We start from the raw sequence: 18,159 nt of genomic DNA, 5'->3' as shown, positions 1-18,159 counted from the left end.
TCCAATCAGTTATCAGTTATCAGTTATCAGTTATCAGTTATCATGTCCTCCTTTGTCTGTATTCTTTTCTCACTACCGCCTAACCTTCAGTTCATACTCAAATTGTCTGTCACATAGGTTACTACAATGCCTTCTGCTTGAACTCCTTAGCTCTATCAGCCTCTCTTTTCCCACCCAGACTTTGCCATGAGCTCCTCTTGCACATAGACATAATTTATTCTCCAAACACTGATGTTCGTAACTTGAAAGCTTCAGCGTGGCATGCCCTTATTTAAAATCTGTCTTTGGCTCTTTACTGTCTTTAGGACAATTCTAAGCACATTAACCTGACTTATAGGACCTGCATTGGGGTGATCCCAGCTTACCTCTCCAGGAACATTTCTTACCCCAGAGAAAACTTTAGTCAATACTGAAAATCTTTCAATTCAGGACACCATGCTTATTCTGGCTCCAGGTCTGGCTTTATGTGTAGTTTTCTCAAAACATACCTGGATCAGTTCTTCCTCTTCTCCTGTCATATTCCCTTTTGCCTAGGTAAATTCCACTCTTCAGGTTTTCGGCTTGGACCTTACTTTTTCAAAAAAGTCTTACTGGACACCTATGAAAGAATTATGTACCCTCAGCATATCAGTATTTTTCCTATTGCCACACTATCATTCTGTATCGTAAATGTCTGTGTGTTCAAGTGAACCCTTCACAAGGCAGTTAGCTCCATGAAGGCAGGGACTGAAGGTTTCTGGTCCATCATTATATACTTAACACCTAGTACACTATTTGGCTTTTAGCCATCATTGAAAGTCAGTTGGATGTTTGAATACATGGATTTTTTTATTCATAAATATCTGAGAAGGCCAGGTATTATTTTAGAATTCCTAGACACCTCAAAGTTCTCTGCCAGAACATGGAAGCACAAAGTGGCTCCTGGTCCACCTCCTGTCCTGTTCAACAAGAAGGTAGACACCCTAGTCCTCACTGCCAACCTCCAACTACGTTTTCTGAAAATAGCCACCCTGAGGCCACTCCCAGGCCCACACAGGTGTTGCCCACCTCACAGGAAGGGATCTGGAAAAGAGACCTACACAGGACTTGGAAGTAGTCCGAGGGCCATTAGGGCATGGACTTACAGAATCCCAGGAACCCAGCATGTGGTCTAGAAGGAGGGGTAGGGAAGGCGTAGACAATGTGGGCCGATCTCTTTGGCCTAAGAACTGGGTAGGAGGGTTGTGTCTAAGAGCTCTACTACAAGCAGGAGATGATCTGGACTTGTTCTAGAGATTGTACTCCTAGTGTATATTTGTGAAAGTGTAGCATTAGCAAGAACTGTCTAATATTGTATTTGTAAAATCCCATCTGAAAATATGAATAGAACTTAAAGGTTGTAACTGAATCTTTGCTAACTAACCTTTTAATTGTTTGTATATCAAGACCACATGACTCTCTGTTCTGTTGTGTTCTGGGAAGCAGTTTCAAGTACTGATTAAGAGCACAATGTGGAAAGCCAAAACAGGGCTATGAGTTGTGAGCTGGATTTTGTTCTCAGTTGTCCCTTTGCTGACTATGGAGCCTTGGGCAGAGTGCCTCATCTGCTGAATAGAGGTAATCGTCCTTCGGGCTTGCAGTGAAAGTACGTGAGGTTAGAGTCTTAAAAAAGCTTAGCTTAAGTAAATGCTCAATAGATCACAGTGCTGTCATCATCATCATAATCACTGTCATTATTTTTACAGCTGTTATTCCTCATTGTCCATAACTATTGTGATGACCTTGGGCAAGTCACATAACCTCTCAGAACCTCAATTTCTTCCTCCATAAAATGAGATGTTTGGAGCAGAGACTAACCAGTTAAGAGCAAGGACTTTCTGGAGTTCTTTCTCTTTCAGTGTACACTGAACTTGAACTTGACCCCACAAGGTGTGTTTAAATTGTTCATGGAAGTTAGCTACTATGCATGTAATATCACTATATATTCTACTTTAATCAAATGTGGTATGCAAAAACTGAAAAAACCTGTACTAAATATGCAGTTTATGAAACAAGTGTTTGCTTTATAGAAAGATTCATTGTAGAGTCCCTTTTACTTGCAGACTCTTCTAGTACATTAAAAATAAAATTTGATTTAAAAAAAGAGATTCGGTTTGTTTGCAACTTTTCAGAAACATATGTGGACATTTTTAATCCCTTTGAATCACAGAATCCCTTGTGAATTGATTAACTCTGATTCCTCTCTCTGAGAAATAAGCATGGTTGCAAATATTTGCATACAATTCCTGGAGAGGGGGTGGTCCATGGACCCTAATTTAAGCATCCCCGGCATAAAGCCAAAATAAAGAGAAAACCAATAAAAACGGAATATGTTGAGGATATTATAGGCATTTCTAAATGCCAGCCTCCAAACACCTGGCTCTCTTCAGAATCAGAGACACAAAGAGAGAACTACCATTTATTGAACGCACACTGTGCCAGACACTGTGTTAAGCATTGTGTAAGTGTCCTTCCCCTTCCAAATCTAAAAAGAAACAGGTATTATTTCTGATGAGAAAATTGAGGCTCAGAGAATAAGCACTTCTGCAAAGTCTTTTCACTATTAAATGGTAAAAGCAAAATTTGAACTGGGGTCTGACTCTAAGGCTACATACACTATGATAAAAGGCCCTCAGTTCCTTCACATTTATTCCCAAGCCCCCAAATTTTTATTAAAGAATAGATCACAGAAATGTACAGATTTTTCTGCCTTAGTGAACACACAAAGGAACCAGCTTCATGTTGAGAGCCCATCCTTTCCCCCTCCCATGTTCTGTGCCATCAGAGCTCGGAGGACTTGTAGGAATTGTATGGTGGTGTTGGGATGGGGCAGGGCAGCAGAGAGCTGAGAGATGATGGACTCTCTTGGCTGGACATGATTCAAAAGTTCTGATCCCCTACGTGCCCAGTAAAGTTTTCCGGCTGACATCTGTGTTAAAGAGTTGTCAGCTGAGGAGCAGAGAAGTGTCCAGTCAGACTCAGAATACCTCATTTGCCAAGTATCACATGAGAATAGTGAGGACAGGCCCCATTTGGAAAAGACCTGCTTCTAGGAAGATTTATTACAGTGGGGTCAAGTTGCATAACATGGGATATGGTCAGGATAGTCAACTCCTCCTTGACTCATTCACATTTCATAAGACAACTAATCTCTTCAAAAAGGAGGGACTAAATGAGGAAATAAATGAAGGGCCTTATATGAATGACAGAACAACCTAAGTCTTATTGGAATTCTTTCTTGGACTATGTCTATAACCTTGGTGCTATAAGCCAATATTGACCTTTCTTCATAAACAGCTTGACCCAATACTGTGCAGAAAGCACTGTGCTTTGCACACTTAAAGACCTTATATATTAAGGTGAGTTCTGTGTCCTCATGTTATAACCCATGAAAACAGAACATTTGTGGTGATTTGGGAATATGCTCACAAATACATTTTTTGTTTCAAGTCATTTTAAGATATGCTATCTTATCACCTCAGCCTTCACAACATGTCCTAGAAAATTATGCTGTTTTCACAGTGATATTAAAGGCACTGTGAGATTTGATATTTGATTTAGATTTTCCTCATGATTTCCCACATGATATAGAACTGCTTCATAAAGTTACTTGCTGTGAAGTATTTCAGAGCCTTATTTGGCAGTAATCAGGAAGATACTACTTAAGAATGTTTAAGAGTAAAATATGCATATTTAGGAGTAACTGACATCTGATAAGCAATTTTGCTTTTATGCTGTGGATGTCACAAGAGATATTTTACTAGTGTAAAAATGATACCTCCTTATATCAGCAAGGCAGCATAACATAGTGGTAAAAGTATAGGCTCTAGAGCCAAACTACATGTGTTTGAACTGAACCCCAGCTCTGATGCATGTCTTCTTCAGGATCTTGGGGAAGATATTTTGTCTTTCTGTGCCCTGTTTCCTCATCTAGAGAATGCAGGTAATAGCAAGTTCTTCCTTTACTGTGTTAATCTGAAAATTAGGTGAATTAATATACATAAGTGTATAGAACAGTGTTGGTGCATAATAAATGTTATGTAAGTGTCAGACATTGCTATACAAATGAGTAAAGATGACTAATAAACTCTAGGTGTTAGATGGTTTAAAAAATAAGTTAGTTTATCCTCAGTTTAGGATAAGTCTTTAAATAGAGTTTTTCTTATCTTGGTCTCAAGAAAGTTTTAACTAGGACCTCTGCCATTCCTCCCGTCTTCTTATATCAAATCTGAATATCAATTAATGGCTTCACTGACATCTGTGGGCTGAGGATCTTCATGTACCTGTGAATAGAAATGTGTAGTAAGTTTGATAGATTTCAATTTGACAGATTGAATAAATACCATTTCTCACACATACTCAACATATTTTTTGCCAAATGTATGTCAACCCTACTGTGATAACGAAATACCACTGTACTTTAAATGTTGCTTACTTCATAACAGCTTTGAATATGGTCAGTGAATACCGAGAGAAAAAATAACACTAATACTATGTGAGAAGTCCTTGAAACCATTTGATGCTAAAATAGTATCTTCACATTTGAAAATGCTGGAAAAGTGTGGTCATTCATTCATTCAAAATATGTATTGAGTACCTACCATAGGCCTGGCCCTGCTCTAGAAACTGGGAATAGAGTTGTTACCCTTGTGGAGATGATGTTTTAGTAAGAGGAGATAATGAACAAGTAAATGAGTAAAACATGGTCATTTTAGAGACAAATAAGTGCCATGAAGTAAATAAAACAGAGCAGTGTAATAGAGGGAGGGGCTCACTGAGGTGATAACTGAGCTGAGGCACAACTGAAATGGGAGCAGGGAGTTTCATGCTGAGGGAACAGCAAAGGCAAAAGCCTGAGACAGAATGAATGTGATGTGTTTGGGAAAGACAGAGGAAGGAAGCTTAGATCTTGGGGTCTGGGGAGGAGAGGCAGTACTCCGTGAGGTTTTGGAAGTAGGCAGGGGCTTAATTAAACATGTGTTGACTATAGGCCATAGCAAGGGGTTTGATTTTATTCCAGGTGCTGTGGGAAGCTGTTCCACTGGAGTGACATGATCAGATTTGTATTTTTAAACAGTTTGCTTGGCTGCTGTGTGAGAACCAAATGTCAGAGACCATAAGTGGTCCCAGAAAGATCCCTTAAGAGCCATTAACTGCAGTTCAGACAAATGTTGGTATCTCAGACTAGTATGTGACAGTGACATGGACGGAAGCAGGAAGATCTGCAGCCTATGTTGGAGGTGGAGACAACAGGACTTGCCAATAGTCTGGATGTAGGTGGAAGCTAAGGAGGAATCAAAGAGTCACATATTTTAAGGTCTTGCTCAAGTCCTGCCTTCACAGTGAAACTCTCCCCAGCTCTTCTAGCCCACTTTTGTCTCTCCTTTGATTGCAGTGGCTGTTGAGCTGACAATATGTGCAAGACATTGTTCCTGGTGCTTAGAATACATTCGTGAATGAAACAAAGCTTCCTGCCCTGTGGATGTTATGATCTGTCCTGTATCACTTCTATATCTGTGCCACTAATTTACATTAAATTTTATGTGTCTTTGTATTAGTCTCTAATTGTTTTTGGATATATTATTTTTGTTCTCTAAATAGAAAAGCACCTTTAGGACCAGTGATCTCAGTTTTCAATTTACTATAATGTCTAGCTTAGTGATGGTGGAAGCAAAAGTAACAGTGAAATATGTTTGTTGTTTTTTCCCCCCACAGATAGCTTGTTTCTAGGTTTGCCTGCTGCTTTAAATAAGTAAACTTGCGAAAATCCAAAATTGCAATTCAGATGACTAGAAGGGCCATAATTTTTTCATTAAAAAAGATTATGGGCCTGGCACGGTGACTCAGCGCCTATAATCCCAGCAATTTGTGAGGCTGAGGCGGGTGGACCACTTGAGGTCAGGAGTTCGAGACCAACCTGGCCAACATGGTGAAACTCTGTCTCGACTGAAAATACAAAATTAGCCAGGTGTGGTGGCTGGTGCCTGTAATCTGAGCTACTCAGGAGACTGAAGCAGGGAGAATCACTTGAACCCAGGAGGCGGAGGTTGCAGTGAGTCGAGATCACACCACTGCGCTCCAGCCCGGGTGACAGAGTGAGACCTCGTCAAAAAAAAAAAAAAAAAAAAATTACTCACTCAAGAGTTACTCTAAAGTAACAGTTCCCCTCCCCAGTGAATGTTATTAAAAATTTGTCAACAAGTCATTATGCATTTGTCAGGGGGATTCGGATGCAGGAACTGAAGCTGAAGAATCAGAAGCCATAGTCCATTTAAAATTAATCCAAAGTGAAGACATGAAAACTATAATTTAGAATTGTAAATTAAAAATAAAATTATTTCTGAGTGTTCGAATATGTGGACTTTATAGAGGACTTCCATTTTCTACATTTACAATTTATAATCGACAGTTATAAATTAATTCTTTAACCAGGTCACATTCATCCTGGCAATGAAAAGTAACCATTCGAATACACAACTAAGTTGGCTTCAGAATATGGCTTTCTGAGTATGTCTTAAAATATACAAAAGAAAACAAAAGTCACAGCTTTATGTTTTGCAAGGAAGACTGAGTGTCTTCATAAACACTCATAGGCTATTGACTCCTTTTCAAGACCCCTTATAGTAGGGTTGGCATTGAGGTGCTATTGCTAATGCAATGCTATATCTTACACAGCTGTCCTGCAGGTTAATTAAGCCTTTGAGCTTAATTAATTAAGCTTTTGACTATCCCAGGAATTATTATTTCCATGAAAAATGCTTCCGAATTCTAGAGTACAGCCTTTAAGCCAAAATTAGGAACATACTTCATTTATAAGAGGTCTTAAACTTGTTTCTGTAATTCTCATAATCCATGTACTCTTTGAAGACGATCATAATTATCAATGAGCAATAAAACCTTTAATCGGGTCGTATGCAGCAGCACAGTTCTTATATTAAAAACACAGATGCCCTTCCCTTACGCCTACATTCACTCAACACATTCATTAAGTGCGTTCTCTGGGCAGGGCCCTAGACAAATAGCAGTAAATTAAATCTGGTCTCTAAGCCAGAAGAGCTTAGAACTCTTTGGGGAAGAAGACACATGCACAAGTAATACACAATCAACAGTCTTAAGTGCTATAATGGAGATGTAAATAAAATGCATTGCAGGTTATCAACAGTCTTAAGTACTGTAATGGAGATGTAAATAAAATGCATTGCAGATTCTGAGGAAAGCAAAATGCTTTCTTCTGAAAAAAGAGGGAAGGCTTCCTGGAAGAGATAGCATTTAAAGTGTCACTTGAAAATGGAGAGAATTTAAAAGGAGACAAAAAGGGAATTTAAAAGGAGACAAAAAGGGAAGAGCATCCTGGAAGGCACGACGGCATGAAAAAAAGTGATAGAACTCAGAAAGTGTGTATGTACAAGAACCAGCTAGTGCTTCATGCAGTGAACATTCCTGCATGGAATGCAGGGGCCAGAGACAAAAAGAAAAATAAGATATGGGGCCTGCCCTTGAGAGAGAATTTAGTTTAATAAATCTTATAAAGTGTGAGAAAACAGTTTTCATTTAAGTTTGAGGATAGTGTTGGATGCTGAACTGTGGCATTGGAATTGGATTCTATGGTGATAGTAGTAATAATGCTCACCATTCACTAAATCCTTCAGTTCTCTAGCCACCATGGTAGGAATTTACGTGTATTATTTCCTTCAGAGCTCCTCATGAGATATGATTACTATTTTATTCCTGCTTGTCAGCTGAGAAAATCGGGGCTAAGTCAATTAATTTATGTAATGTTTCCTAGCTGGTAAGTAGCAGAGTAGAGATTTAAACAGGTGTATGGTATTACAAAGCCTGTAACTCACTGAGGGGAGCCACAGGAGATGTTTGAGTAGGATAATGATTGATTTGAGCTGTTCTTCTTAACAATTCATTTGAAGGCCGGGCGCGGTGGCTCAAGCCTGTAATCCCAGCACTTTGGGAGGCCGAGACAGGCGGATCACGAGGTCAGGAGATGGAGACCATCCTGGCTAATCCGGTGAAACCCCGTCTCTACTAAAAAATACAAAAAAAAACTAGCCGGGCGAGGTGGCGCACGCCTGTAGCCCCAGCCACTTGGGAGGCTGAGGCAGGAGAATGGCGTAAACCCGGGAGGCGGAGTTTGCAGTGAGCTGAGATCCGGCCACCGCACTCCAGCCTGGGTGACAGAGCGAGACTCTGTCTCAAAAAAAAAAAAAAAAAAAAAAAAGAATTCATTTGACTACAAGGGTAATATAATGATTAAGGAATTATGCTTGTGAACAGCTAATGAGGACCTAAATGAAGGTAATGGCAATGGGTATGAAAAAGGAAACGAGGTGACAGATGTCATAAAACTAACTAACTGGATTCAGGGACAAGGAAGAGGGAGAAGTGAAATACAGCTTCAAGTTTTAGAGTCTGCATGTGAGGAAGTAAAGACCAGCAGAGAAGAAATATCTTTTAGGGAGTGAGGTGAGGGGATAGGGGCAGTGAGGCTGGGATAAGTAGTTTAAATTTGTACAATCAAACTTGAGGTGCCAATGGGATGCAGGTGGGAGGGAAAATGCAAAAGTTGAGGTTAGAAATACAAAAGCTGAGCTTGGAAAAGAGGTAATTTAGAAATGGGATTATATTCTACCAGTGGTAGAGAGGTCAAGGAGGACTGATAGAGGCCTTCAGAACCCTAGTTTTATTTTGCTAGAGAAATCATAAGCCAGATTATAGTGTTTATGAAGTAAGGGGATAATAAAAAACAAAAACAAAGGAAGGGTAGGCTACTCTAAAAGAAGTTAAAAGGTAAGAGCAAGTAGTTGGTAGACTAAGAGACTAACAAGAATGAAGCAAGTTTTGTTTCCTTGAGAATGGACTGACTAAAGAAAGATGATGATTGATAGGGTAAGGTCTTATAGAGAGGGCAGGGCTGCATTAACTCAAGGTGATGACTTAGCTAGGTAAGAGATGCCTGGTGCCTCCTTTGGATCCATCCAAGCTCTTCTCATCTTTTAGATAACCACTTAAATGTCACCTCTCTGTGGAGCCTCAGTCTCTCCTGTAGTTTTTCCCATAGAGGCTTAAGTGTTCCTTATCCCATTCTCCCACTGCTCTTAGTACATACCTGCACTATGGACCAGTGGTTCTCAAACGTCAGCATGTTTCAGGTCATGTAGGGGGTTGCCTAAAACACAGATTACTGGGCCTCATCCCCAGCATTTATGATTCTGCAGATCTGGAGCAAGGTCTCAGAATTTGCTTTTCTGACAAGTTCTCAGGTGATGCTGATGCTGCTGGTCTGAGGACCACACTTTGTGTACTACTGAACTAAACTGAAAATACATGAGGTGTACAAATAAAGAGCTTGGGAGTTCAAGGATGCACTAGTATTCCAGACCTGGAAATGTTCTAGAAAAAATACTCCAAGAATCAGTCATGATTTAACAGCAGGTAAGAAAGAATGAAATACTTCTTCATGAAAGAATAATATTTTGAAGAGGCCATCAGCATAATCTCTACAGAGCAGAGGTTTCTTAGGGGAGAGCTATCATAGATGAAGACTTTTTTTAAGTGAAAACCACAGCCATGACTATAATTATACTGTAATCTTAAGGAGTGCCCAGTTGTTATTTGGGGGGAAATAAGTATAGAGCTAGCATACTATGTTTCATTTAGAATATTATTTTGTTATTATTCATAACTTAGATCATTGAGACTGGAAAAAAAAGTACCGTTTTTAAGAGCTGGTTTTATAATTACCATTTTGTCTGCTGCATCTAATTATTCATTTAGGTTTACCTGTCCCTGATAGTTACTGTCCAAATCTGACATAAGCAGATATACTAAATCTCAGGACTTGGATAAATATAATTTTTTCTGTACGTCACTAAAGTGTTGGCTGTGGTTAGCAAATGTGCTAAGTTGCACAACCAAAGGTGCAAAATCCTTCCTGACATTTGCAAGCTTCAGTCATTTCAAGTTTCTTTTATTCATTCAAATGCCCACTAAGCTAACTCATCAGTATCAATGACAATCAGCTTAGCATAAGCAAAACAACCTTTCAGTCATAGCCACACTGTGTAACATGGATATATCAGATACTTTATTCTGACAACATGGTCAGATGCCACTAGATGCAAAGTTAAATTAATTAGATATGAGAGTAAATAATAAATCATTTTAGTTCCAAGCATGTATAACTTCAATTTTACCATAATACCCCATATAACTGAAATTAGGTTTCTGAGTTGAGATGTGTAAACACACCTATTAATTTTATCAACATCAAATTGACATCTGCTCTAGTCTTTTTGAACTATATGAATCTTTATTTAAAACCTAAAAATCCATGGGAAAGGAAACAAATCCTTCAGACCTAATAGAATGCAAATAAATTATTCTAGTCTAACAGAATATAAAGTTTGTTGTGAGAATGCATTTCTCTTTGAAATAAAAAACAATTTTAAAAGATATAGTTGCCCACCTAAGGGGGAATAATCCCTTGACGTATAAGTGATACTGAAAATTCCAAATTGTTGGGATAAGTAGATATTTTGAGAGAATTGAATTGCTTTGTTAGAAGGGAGATATGGGTGTCAGTTTTCTTTATTTCCATTTTACCATGACAGAGTGGTAGTTTTTGAGTAGCTGGGAGATACTCAGAAAAATTACGTGAAAGAAAGCCACTTGTCAGTCTTTTAGGATATATTTGGTTCTGTGTCATCAGAAGGTATTCTGCCCTCTCCCTGGAATCAAGTTGCAAACACGATCCTCAATAGTAATTAGAGCTAAGCGGCAATTACAGGACGTATGATTTGTTCAGAAGCACTGCCTGCCGGCTGTTTCCTAGCACCACATTTCACAGGAGCACCAGGTTGAAATGATGGAATTATTTACTTTTAAATGTAACATCTCATACAATGCTCAAATGCAGACGTGAATGTGGACTGTAACCTTAAAAACAAAGGTAAGCACTGCCAACTGACTCACATTTACACCTTAAGGAACTTTCTTATGAAATATGTGACAAAAATATAAAACAGGTCAAATGAATTTCAGAAAAAAATAAAAGTATCAGAATTAAGACAAATAGAATTTGCTAATTTTGCAGTTCCTTTGTCTAATACTATCTTGATTTTTCTAGCCTGTTTGTGTTTCAGTTGTATTATTGAGCCACTGTGCTAACTATAATGATGAGGTAACAGATTTCCCACATTTCTTTAAGCTTTCAAAGTTTGTGTCAGAATAACTACTAGGTAAAAATGAGATTCATGTTCAATCCAAGTATGTTAGAACTCTCTCTCCTTTTTAACTTCTTTTCAGAAAGTATATTTAAGCTGATTATTATACATGTCCAAGAATCCACATTCACTTGACAGAATAGTGGCTGGTAGCCTGTAATCAAATTGAGTGACGTGGGTGATTTACACTCTTGTCACATGATTTTTATGATAGGCACCATTTCAAGTTTTAACGTTCAATCTAGTTCACATCAAAGCTCAATGGTTTCATGTTTGTTTAGACCCTTGGGCATAGAAATCTCTCTGGAAACCAGGTAAGTTTAGCTTCTCAAGAGGGAGTATTGTCTGTTATAAGAGTAGGTATAATTTGTATGTATACAATAGTTACTTGTGAAATTTTCATTTCTATTTTAATGTTATCACTTTATTTTCCCCCACCTTTTATTTCCCCCACCTTACTCCCCACCTTTGTTTTTTTTTCAATTTTATCATTTGTAAAACATGAATAAATATATTATTAGAAAAGGACTTAGGAACTCTTGGCACCTGGAAGATGTTTTTATCTCATAGTCTCCAGTGGAATTTCAGGTGGTTTGAAAAATATTGAAACAGCATTGACTTCTTTTATTCTATCTTATTCATGGGTTAGAAGTATAAACACTGAGGGTTCAGTGGACTTGCAAAAATGAATAGCTTAAAGCCAAAAATGCATTAATTTTTCCAAGGTCCTTGAGACGCTGACGTGTGACCGCTTGGCAGACAATGTTGCTCAGTGGAGTTATTACATACCTGATTTAGAGAAGATATTTTCTAGTGCTAGATTCATTGTGGCCTTTGTTTTCTATGTTTGCTTTTCCTAGAATTATTTATCCCAAGCATCATTTTCTTCATCAGAAAAACATGGGATGATCATAAGCCATGTAAAGTTTAGAAAACTACTTATTGTGGTGTGTGTAAAATATATGTAAAAAGCTACTTAATATATGTAAAAGCACCTTGTGCTCTCCAATGAAATGGTATAGTATCTGTATAACCCAGGACACAATGATGAATTTCTGTAAAAATATACCATAAAATTCTATGGTGCACTCAAGTTTCTAACTTGTCCCTCTCCTTCACATGGAAGGCAGATACCATCGTGAGAGCACGTAATTAAAACAATCCTCAGTTGTTGCAACTGGAGTGACTACTGGAGACAGAACTAGAGATATGGTCTAATTTAATCGTTACATCTTGTCACAGGGACAAACTTGACCTGATACTACAATAATCTTGCTATTAATCTTTTGATTTATAGAAGCAAATATTGAAAACAAAACCAATACAATGTAGTTGCAAAATAAGGCAAATGACAAATTTTATGGGTGCTTTCTAGTTCCCTGGAAGTATTATGGTGGGAGCCAAAGACAAAGAGATGAAAGAGACACACAGATAGGTACAGAGATGTACAGAAACACAGAGAGACAGAGACAGAGATGTCACATACAGGAGAGAAACAGGAGAGATGAGAGGCAGAAAAGACAGGTGGGAAAGAGGGAAACTATGGAAAACAGTGATTAGAGAGAGTTCGAGAATGTTGGTGTTAGAGAAAAGGAGACAGAGATACAAGTCAATCAAAGTTTGGAAAGTTGTAGAGATTGTGCAGTTTTGGAACTTCGAGTTCTTTTGCATTTCTTTGAGCTGGAAGCATGCTTTCTCAAGTTAAATACATTGAGCACCAGTTCCATTTTTATGAATTGTGTACTTTCCTTTGGTGTCTTTTAAAGCAAAGGGAGCTTAACAGTCTGTTTGAAGTTCAGAAGAGACCACTAGTTAAAACAAATGTCTTAAAAGAAAATATTTCCATTCCTTTGTTGCCTTATAAAGCAAATCATTGAAAAGGAAAATAATGAGTGCTGCGATGAAATGCTTTACTTTCAGTGGGACTTCTTAGGGAAAATGTCATTATGGCCTTGACTTTTGGTATTCATTACTGGGATAGGAGGGAATCATTTGGGAAGCCAAAATGAAATTCCATATAAAGAATATTATTCAGATTTTATAAAAAAGATCCTACCATTTGCAGCAACATGGATGAGACTGGAAGACATTACGTTAAATGAAATAAGCCAGAAAAAAAAATACTGCATGATCTCTCTTATATGTAGAATTTTTTTTTTTAGTGTCAAATATATAGAAACAGAGAATAGAAAGGTGGCTATCAGAGTGTGGGAGAGAGGGGAATATGGGGAGATGTAGGCCAATATAGGCAAAAGGTAGTAAGTTGTAATTATATAGGATGACTATATCTAGAGATCTAAGGTACAGCATGAGGACAGTAGTTAATATTATTTTGTATGTTAGAAAATTTCTAAGAGTGGATTTTAGGTACTCTTACTACACACACAAGTAACCAAGTGAGATAATGAATGTGTCAAATTGCTTTACTCTAGTGATCACTTCACTATATAAATGTACATCAAAATATCACATTGTACACCATAAATTTTATATGATATTAAAAAAAGAACCTGACAGTCAAATTGTAAAGCAAAACTTTTGATGACTATGTTAAAAAAAAAAAAGAGAAAGAAATTTCATGTAAGAAAGTCTGGTACAAAGTCAGTATAATAGTACAAGAGTAACATGATGCACAGGACCAAGGCAGCCATTTATGATGGGTCCCTTCATGTGTAGAAAATGCTTGGGTGTTCACTGGAGATATTTTGCACATCGCTAGTGCCCCAGAAGCTGCCTACCTGACTGAAGCAAGTAGTATCAGTTTCTAGGATGTCAGGACAATGGCAGAGTTTCAAGAAGCCAGGCCAACTATCGGCCCAATCTGTTAAATACCCACTAGAGACCTTTTGGAGTACAAGCATTCCCTGGGTCACAGAACATTCCATGTTTCTCAGGAAAAGGATGAGCTCACATTGTCTTCCAGTTGCCCACAGCAGTGTTTGAAGAATTTAGATGCTCTGCTTTACTAGGTTGTTCCTGTTCGTGCAGTTTTTGCTCCACTCCATTTTATACAGATTTCTGTCATACAATGAAGAGGTGAAAGGGAAGAAAATCATTTTAGGAGTAAGATATTAGGAAATTTCAAACAAGAAATTGCTACTAATTCTAGTCCACTTTGAAAAACTTAGCCAAACTCACTGCTCTTTCTTCCTTCTCCAGATCATCCCTCACCATTTTTTCCCATTGTAGCTCCAATTTTACCCCATCCTCACAGTCTCTGCTCACTCTGACCCTGGCACGGCCAGATCAGGCACCCCATACCAGGTTTCCATGGGGATGGAACAGGGGCTTTCATGCTGCTTGCACAGCAACCTTGGCTGCCAGATGGAAACCATCTCTGCCGCTCCTGGGTGAGAATGGCTTATTTGCTGATGGAGGACCAAGAGTGGCCTTTTCTATGATGGCCACCATGGCTATCATATTTTACTAGAATTTGTTATGAACACTCTATAGTGCATTATAATTCTGGTGACCTTGGGATACATGTGCAAAAAGGGTTTAGAGCAGTTTTTACTGTTTCTATTTATTCCAAAGTTGTGCTTTCTGGGATTTTATTACTTTTTGTTGTTATTTTTAACACGGGCAACTGCTTTTGATTAGCTATGAAGTGTTTGGTTAATATTTAAGCTAAAGAAACCTTTTTTCTCTGCCAAGGCGGGAGTAGAGGGCACTAGCAGAGCAAATATTAACTCTGTTTTCTCAAATTGAGCAAGCTTGGGGTGGGGGAAATACCCTTTTAAAAAGGATAATTTATATAAACCACTATTCTTTTCTTTTCTCTCCTTTTGTTCCTTAAATGCCACAGCCTAGACATTGAAAGCAGGAACTGAAATTCCCTGAAACTAGGAGAAAAAACATTATGTGCCCTAGAGCTAGAATTTATAGCAGCAGCTGGGTGCACTGACCTCAGAGTTGCTGTATCCAGATCCCTTTAGCCTGGCTCTTAGTGTGAACTGCAGAGGAGAGGCCTAAAGACAGAGCCAGAGGTCTAAATAGGCCTGCTGCTTTGATCTCAAATAGAAGGTCAGTTGCCATTACTTGAAAAAAATGTGTCTTCTCAGATAGCATTTTTGTTGTGATTCTGATAGTACTTCAGTATAAAAACCACCAACACAGATGTGAGTGTGCCTCCTACCATGAGGCTATTTAAATTAGTTGTATTGATCTGAACAGTATGGTTAAAGCATAGTTGTAATGAACTTTGTTGATCTCTTTTTTTCCCCATTGGGAATATTAAAAGAAGTATTTAAAATGAGGCATTATACTGGGGATTCCAAAAGCAGGGAGGGAGCGAGGGGGACAAGGGTTGAAAGCCTATCAGGTACTATGTTCATTACTTGGGCAACAGGATAATTAGCAGCCCAAACCTCAGCATCATACAATATACCCATTTTATAAACCTATACATGTACCCTATGAATCTAAAACATACATATATATAATACATATATATGTGTTTTATATATATAATAAAATAACATGAGCTGTTATAATCAATTTTGTACTGTTTTTTAAACTGGAAAGAAATGTTGGCTTTTGACCACACTGGCTTTTCTTTCATTGAATTTCTCCCATTAATCATGTTGATAAAACAGTAAAATTAAAATCTCATTTAATTAAATGATACTCTCTTTAAAATTTCAGTCAAAATTAAAAAAGAAAACACGCCAAATACTAATCTTGAATTTTTTAAGAAGGTAATGATGACAATACAAGATTCCTGTACATCTTTGATTGCACAGACTTAAGTATTCAAAACAGTGTTCATGGGCACTGAGCTCTAGGTTTGGTTCTACCATCAGTCAGGTACCATGGTAGATTAAGCTCTCCAAATCCCATTTTTGTTATACAAAATGAAGGGTAGATTCCTAAATTATGCTTACCTCTAAAATTTTATTAAATATAATTCTTCTAGAACTATTCAGTGACTTGAGTAACATTGTTGCACTTTTCCTGGGAAAGGTTGTATTTTTTAGGGAGGTTTCCAAAATAAATGATAGTTCTGCACTGCCATTAGGTCGCTAGCATGCTGTAGACTGCCATCATAACTGCCAATTATTAGATTTTATAGACTCAGAGTTCTAGATATAGATTTTTCTCTTTGGCATCACTAGAGTCTGTGTTAGTCTCCCCTATTCACTTCCTGAATTCAGCAAGGAAGCATCAGCATCAGGGACAACAAATAGTTCCTCTGTTTGTAATAGAAAGAGGCTTCAGACTTCAAGAAAGGGTCTTAATGCCATTTAGGAGAGTCACCAGGCAAATGTAGCTCAAGACCATCACCCCAGGTCTTTTTGCCAGTAAATTTCATCAGGCACTGTGACCTCCCAATCCGTTCTCGACCTCAGACAATTTTAGTAAAGCCCTGTCTGGAGATAATTTTGGCTTCTCCAAAGACTTAGTAATTTAGAAACTAAGCACATGACATTCCCTTTTGATAAGTCAGGTGTTTAAAAATTATTGCAGAAAACTTGAGAAAGCATTTGTTGGAATACTGTTTTTTCTTCTTTCAATTTCCTTTTTTTGCATGATCATGCTTAATACTATTGGGTTATAAGCTGAGAAACTACGATAAAGCAAAAATATTTTAAATTCATTTTTAACCCTATACATTTATTTAAATTCTTAAATTCTCATACTTTTCAACGCTGCTTTGAAAAAGGATTGCAGCCAATGAAGTATATCACATGTTTGACCAGACTATAGTTTGTACAGTATAGCAAATAAATCTTATCCATTTTTTTTACAACTCTTAAATGTAAGCAATTCAGTCTGTGGGCAAGATATTCAGGTATAAATGAATCACCAGTTGGCTGTACATATTCTATTGCCACAGCATCTGAAAAGCCATCTGTTGCATCTCGGTGAAAGATTCATCGTTTTGTGTAAAAGCTGGTATATTACTATAAGACCCAAAGGACATTGTGGCTTTAAATCCCTCATGATGTGGCTTCTCTGATGTTTTTTGATGCAGCACTTCATTACTGCTTATCAACTTCAGTGCAGTGCTCAGAAGGATTTACTTTTAAATGTAACATTCTGCCAGGCTGCAGCCATGGTGGCTGCTGTCGGAGCTCTTTAGGGGGAACCCTGAGCTTCCCCAAGGGAAATTCAGGCACGTAACTGCCAATTGTTAGATTTTATAGACTCGGAGTTCTAGATATACATTTTTCTCTTTGGCATCAGTAGAGTCTGTGTTAGTCTCCCCTATTCACTTCGTAAATTCTGCAAGGAAGCATCCGCTTTAAAGAGGAATTTTATTTGCTCACAAATCATTTTGAGCAAAATCAAGCTGGCAGTGGGAAAAAAAGAACTCAAAAAGCATCATTGTCATCCTAAAACTATACAAACTTGACAGTATTTGAAGACATTCTTATTGAGAAATTTTGCCTATATTTGTCAAAGCATTTTATTAGAATTAATAGCATTGACTACATTTTTTAAAAATTCTGTTAATTTATAACATACAGAAAAGTGCACATAAGTGCACAGTTGAGTGAATGTACACAAATATAGCATACACGTGTAGCTGGCCCCTAGATCAAGGAAAGAACATTTCTGGCATCCTAGAAGACACTCTGAATGCCCTGTTTTAGTCGTCTCACCCCCCACCTCACCCCATCCTTGCTGTGAGAAGAGCCACTATCCTAACAGAATAAATTACTTTGCCTGGTTTTATACTTTATATAAATGGTATCATACAGCATGTACTCCTTTATTTTAGTTCTTTTTTTCAATGTTATGCTTGCAAGATCTATTTGTTGTTGCATGTAAGTATGTGCCATTTGCTCTCATCACTGTATGTCATTGTATGAATGTTTCACCGTGTGAACATACAAAAATTATTTTCTATTGTTGATAGATCAACTGCCTAATTTCCAGTTTGGGGCTATTATGAAGAATATTG

At 37.8% G+C, this 18,159-nt stretch overlaps 1 protein-coding gene across 5 annotated transcripts in view; it reads left to right on the top strand.

Annotated features, from left to right (window-relative positions):
- The window catches only part of ZNF385B (zinc finger protein 385B), a 415,712-nt gene that overhangs the window by 282,911 nt on the left and 114,642 nt on the right, over positions 1 to 18,159 (top strand). Inside the window, exon 1 of one of the 5 annotated variants that reach the window (XM_038000632.2) lies at positions 10,765 to 10,978. The exons of 3 other annotated variants lie outside the window; for them this stretch is intronic. The gene's annotated coding sequence lies outside the window, so the exon portion shown is untranslated. Of the gene's footprint in view, positions 1 to 10,764; positions 10,979 to 18,159 lie in introns of those variants that run through there. One more of the 5 variants, XM_007965526.3, reaches the window with a different exon arrangement.

Source organism: Chlorocebus sabaeus, chromosome 10 (genome assembly GCF_047675955.1).
Source record: "Chlorocebus sabaeus isolate Y175 chromosome 10, mChlSab1.0.hap1, whole genome shotgun sequence".
Taxonomy (NCBI): Eukaryota; Metazoa; Chordata; class Mammalia; order Primates; family Cercopithecidae; genus Chlorocebus; species Chlorocebus sabaeus.
Note: the sequence above shows the minus strand (reverse complement) of the source record. Positions and strands in the feature narration are given on the sequence as shown.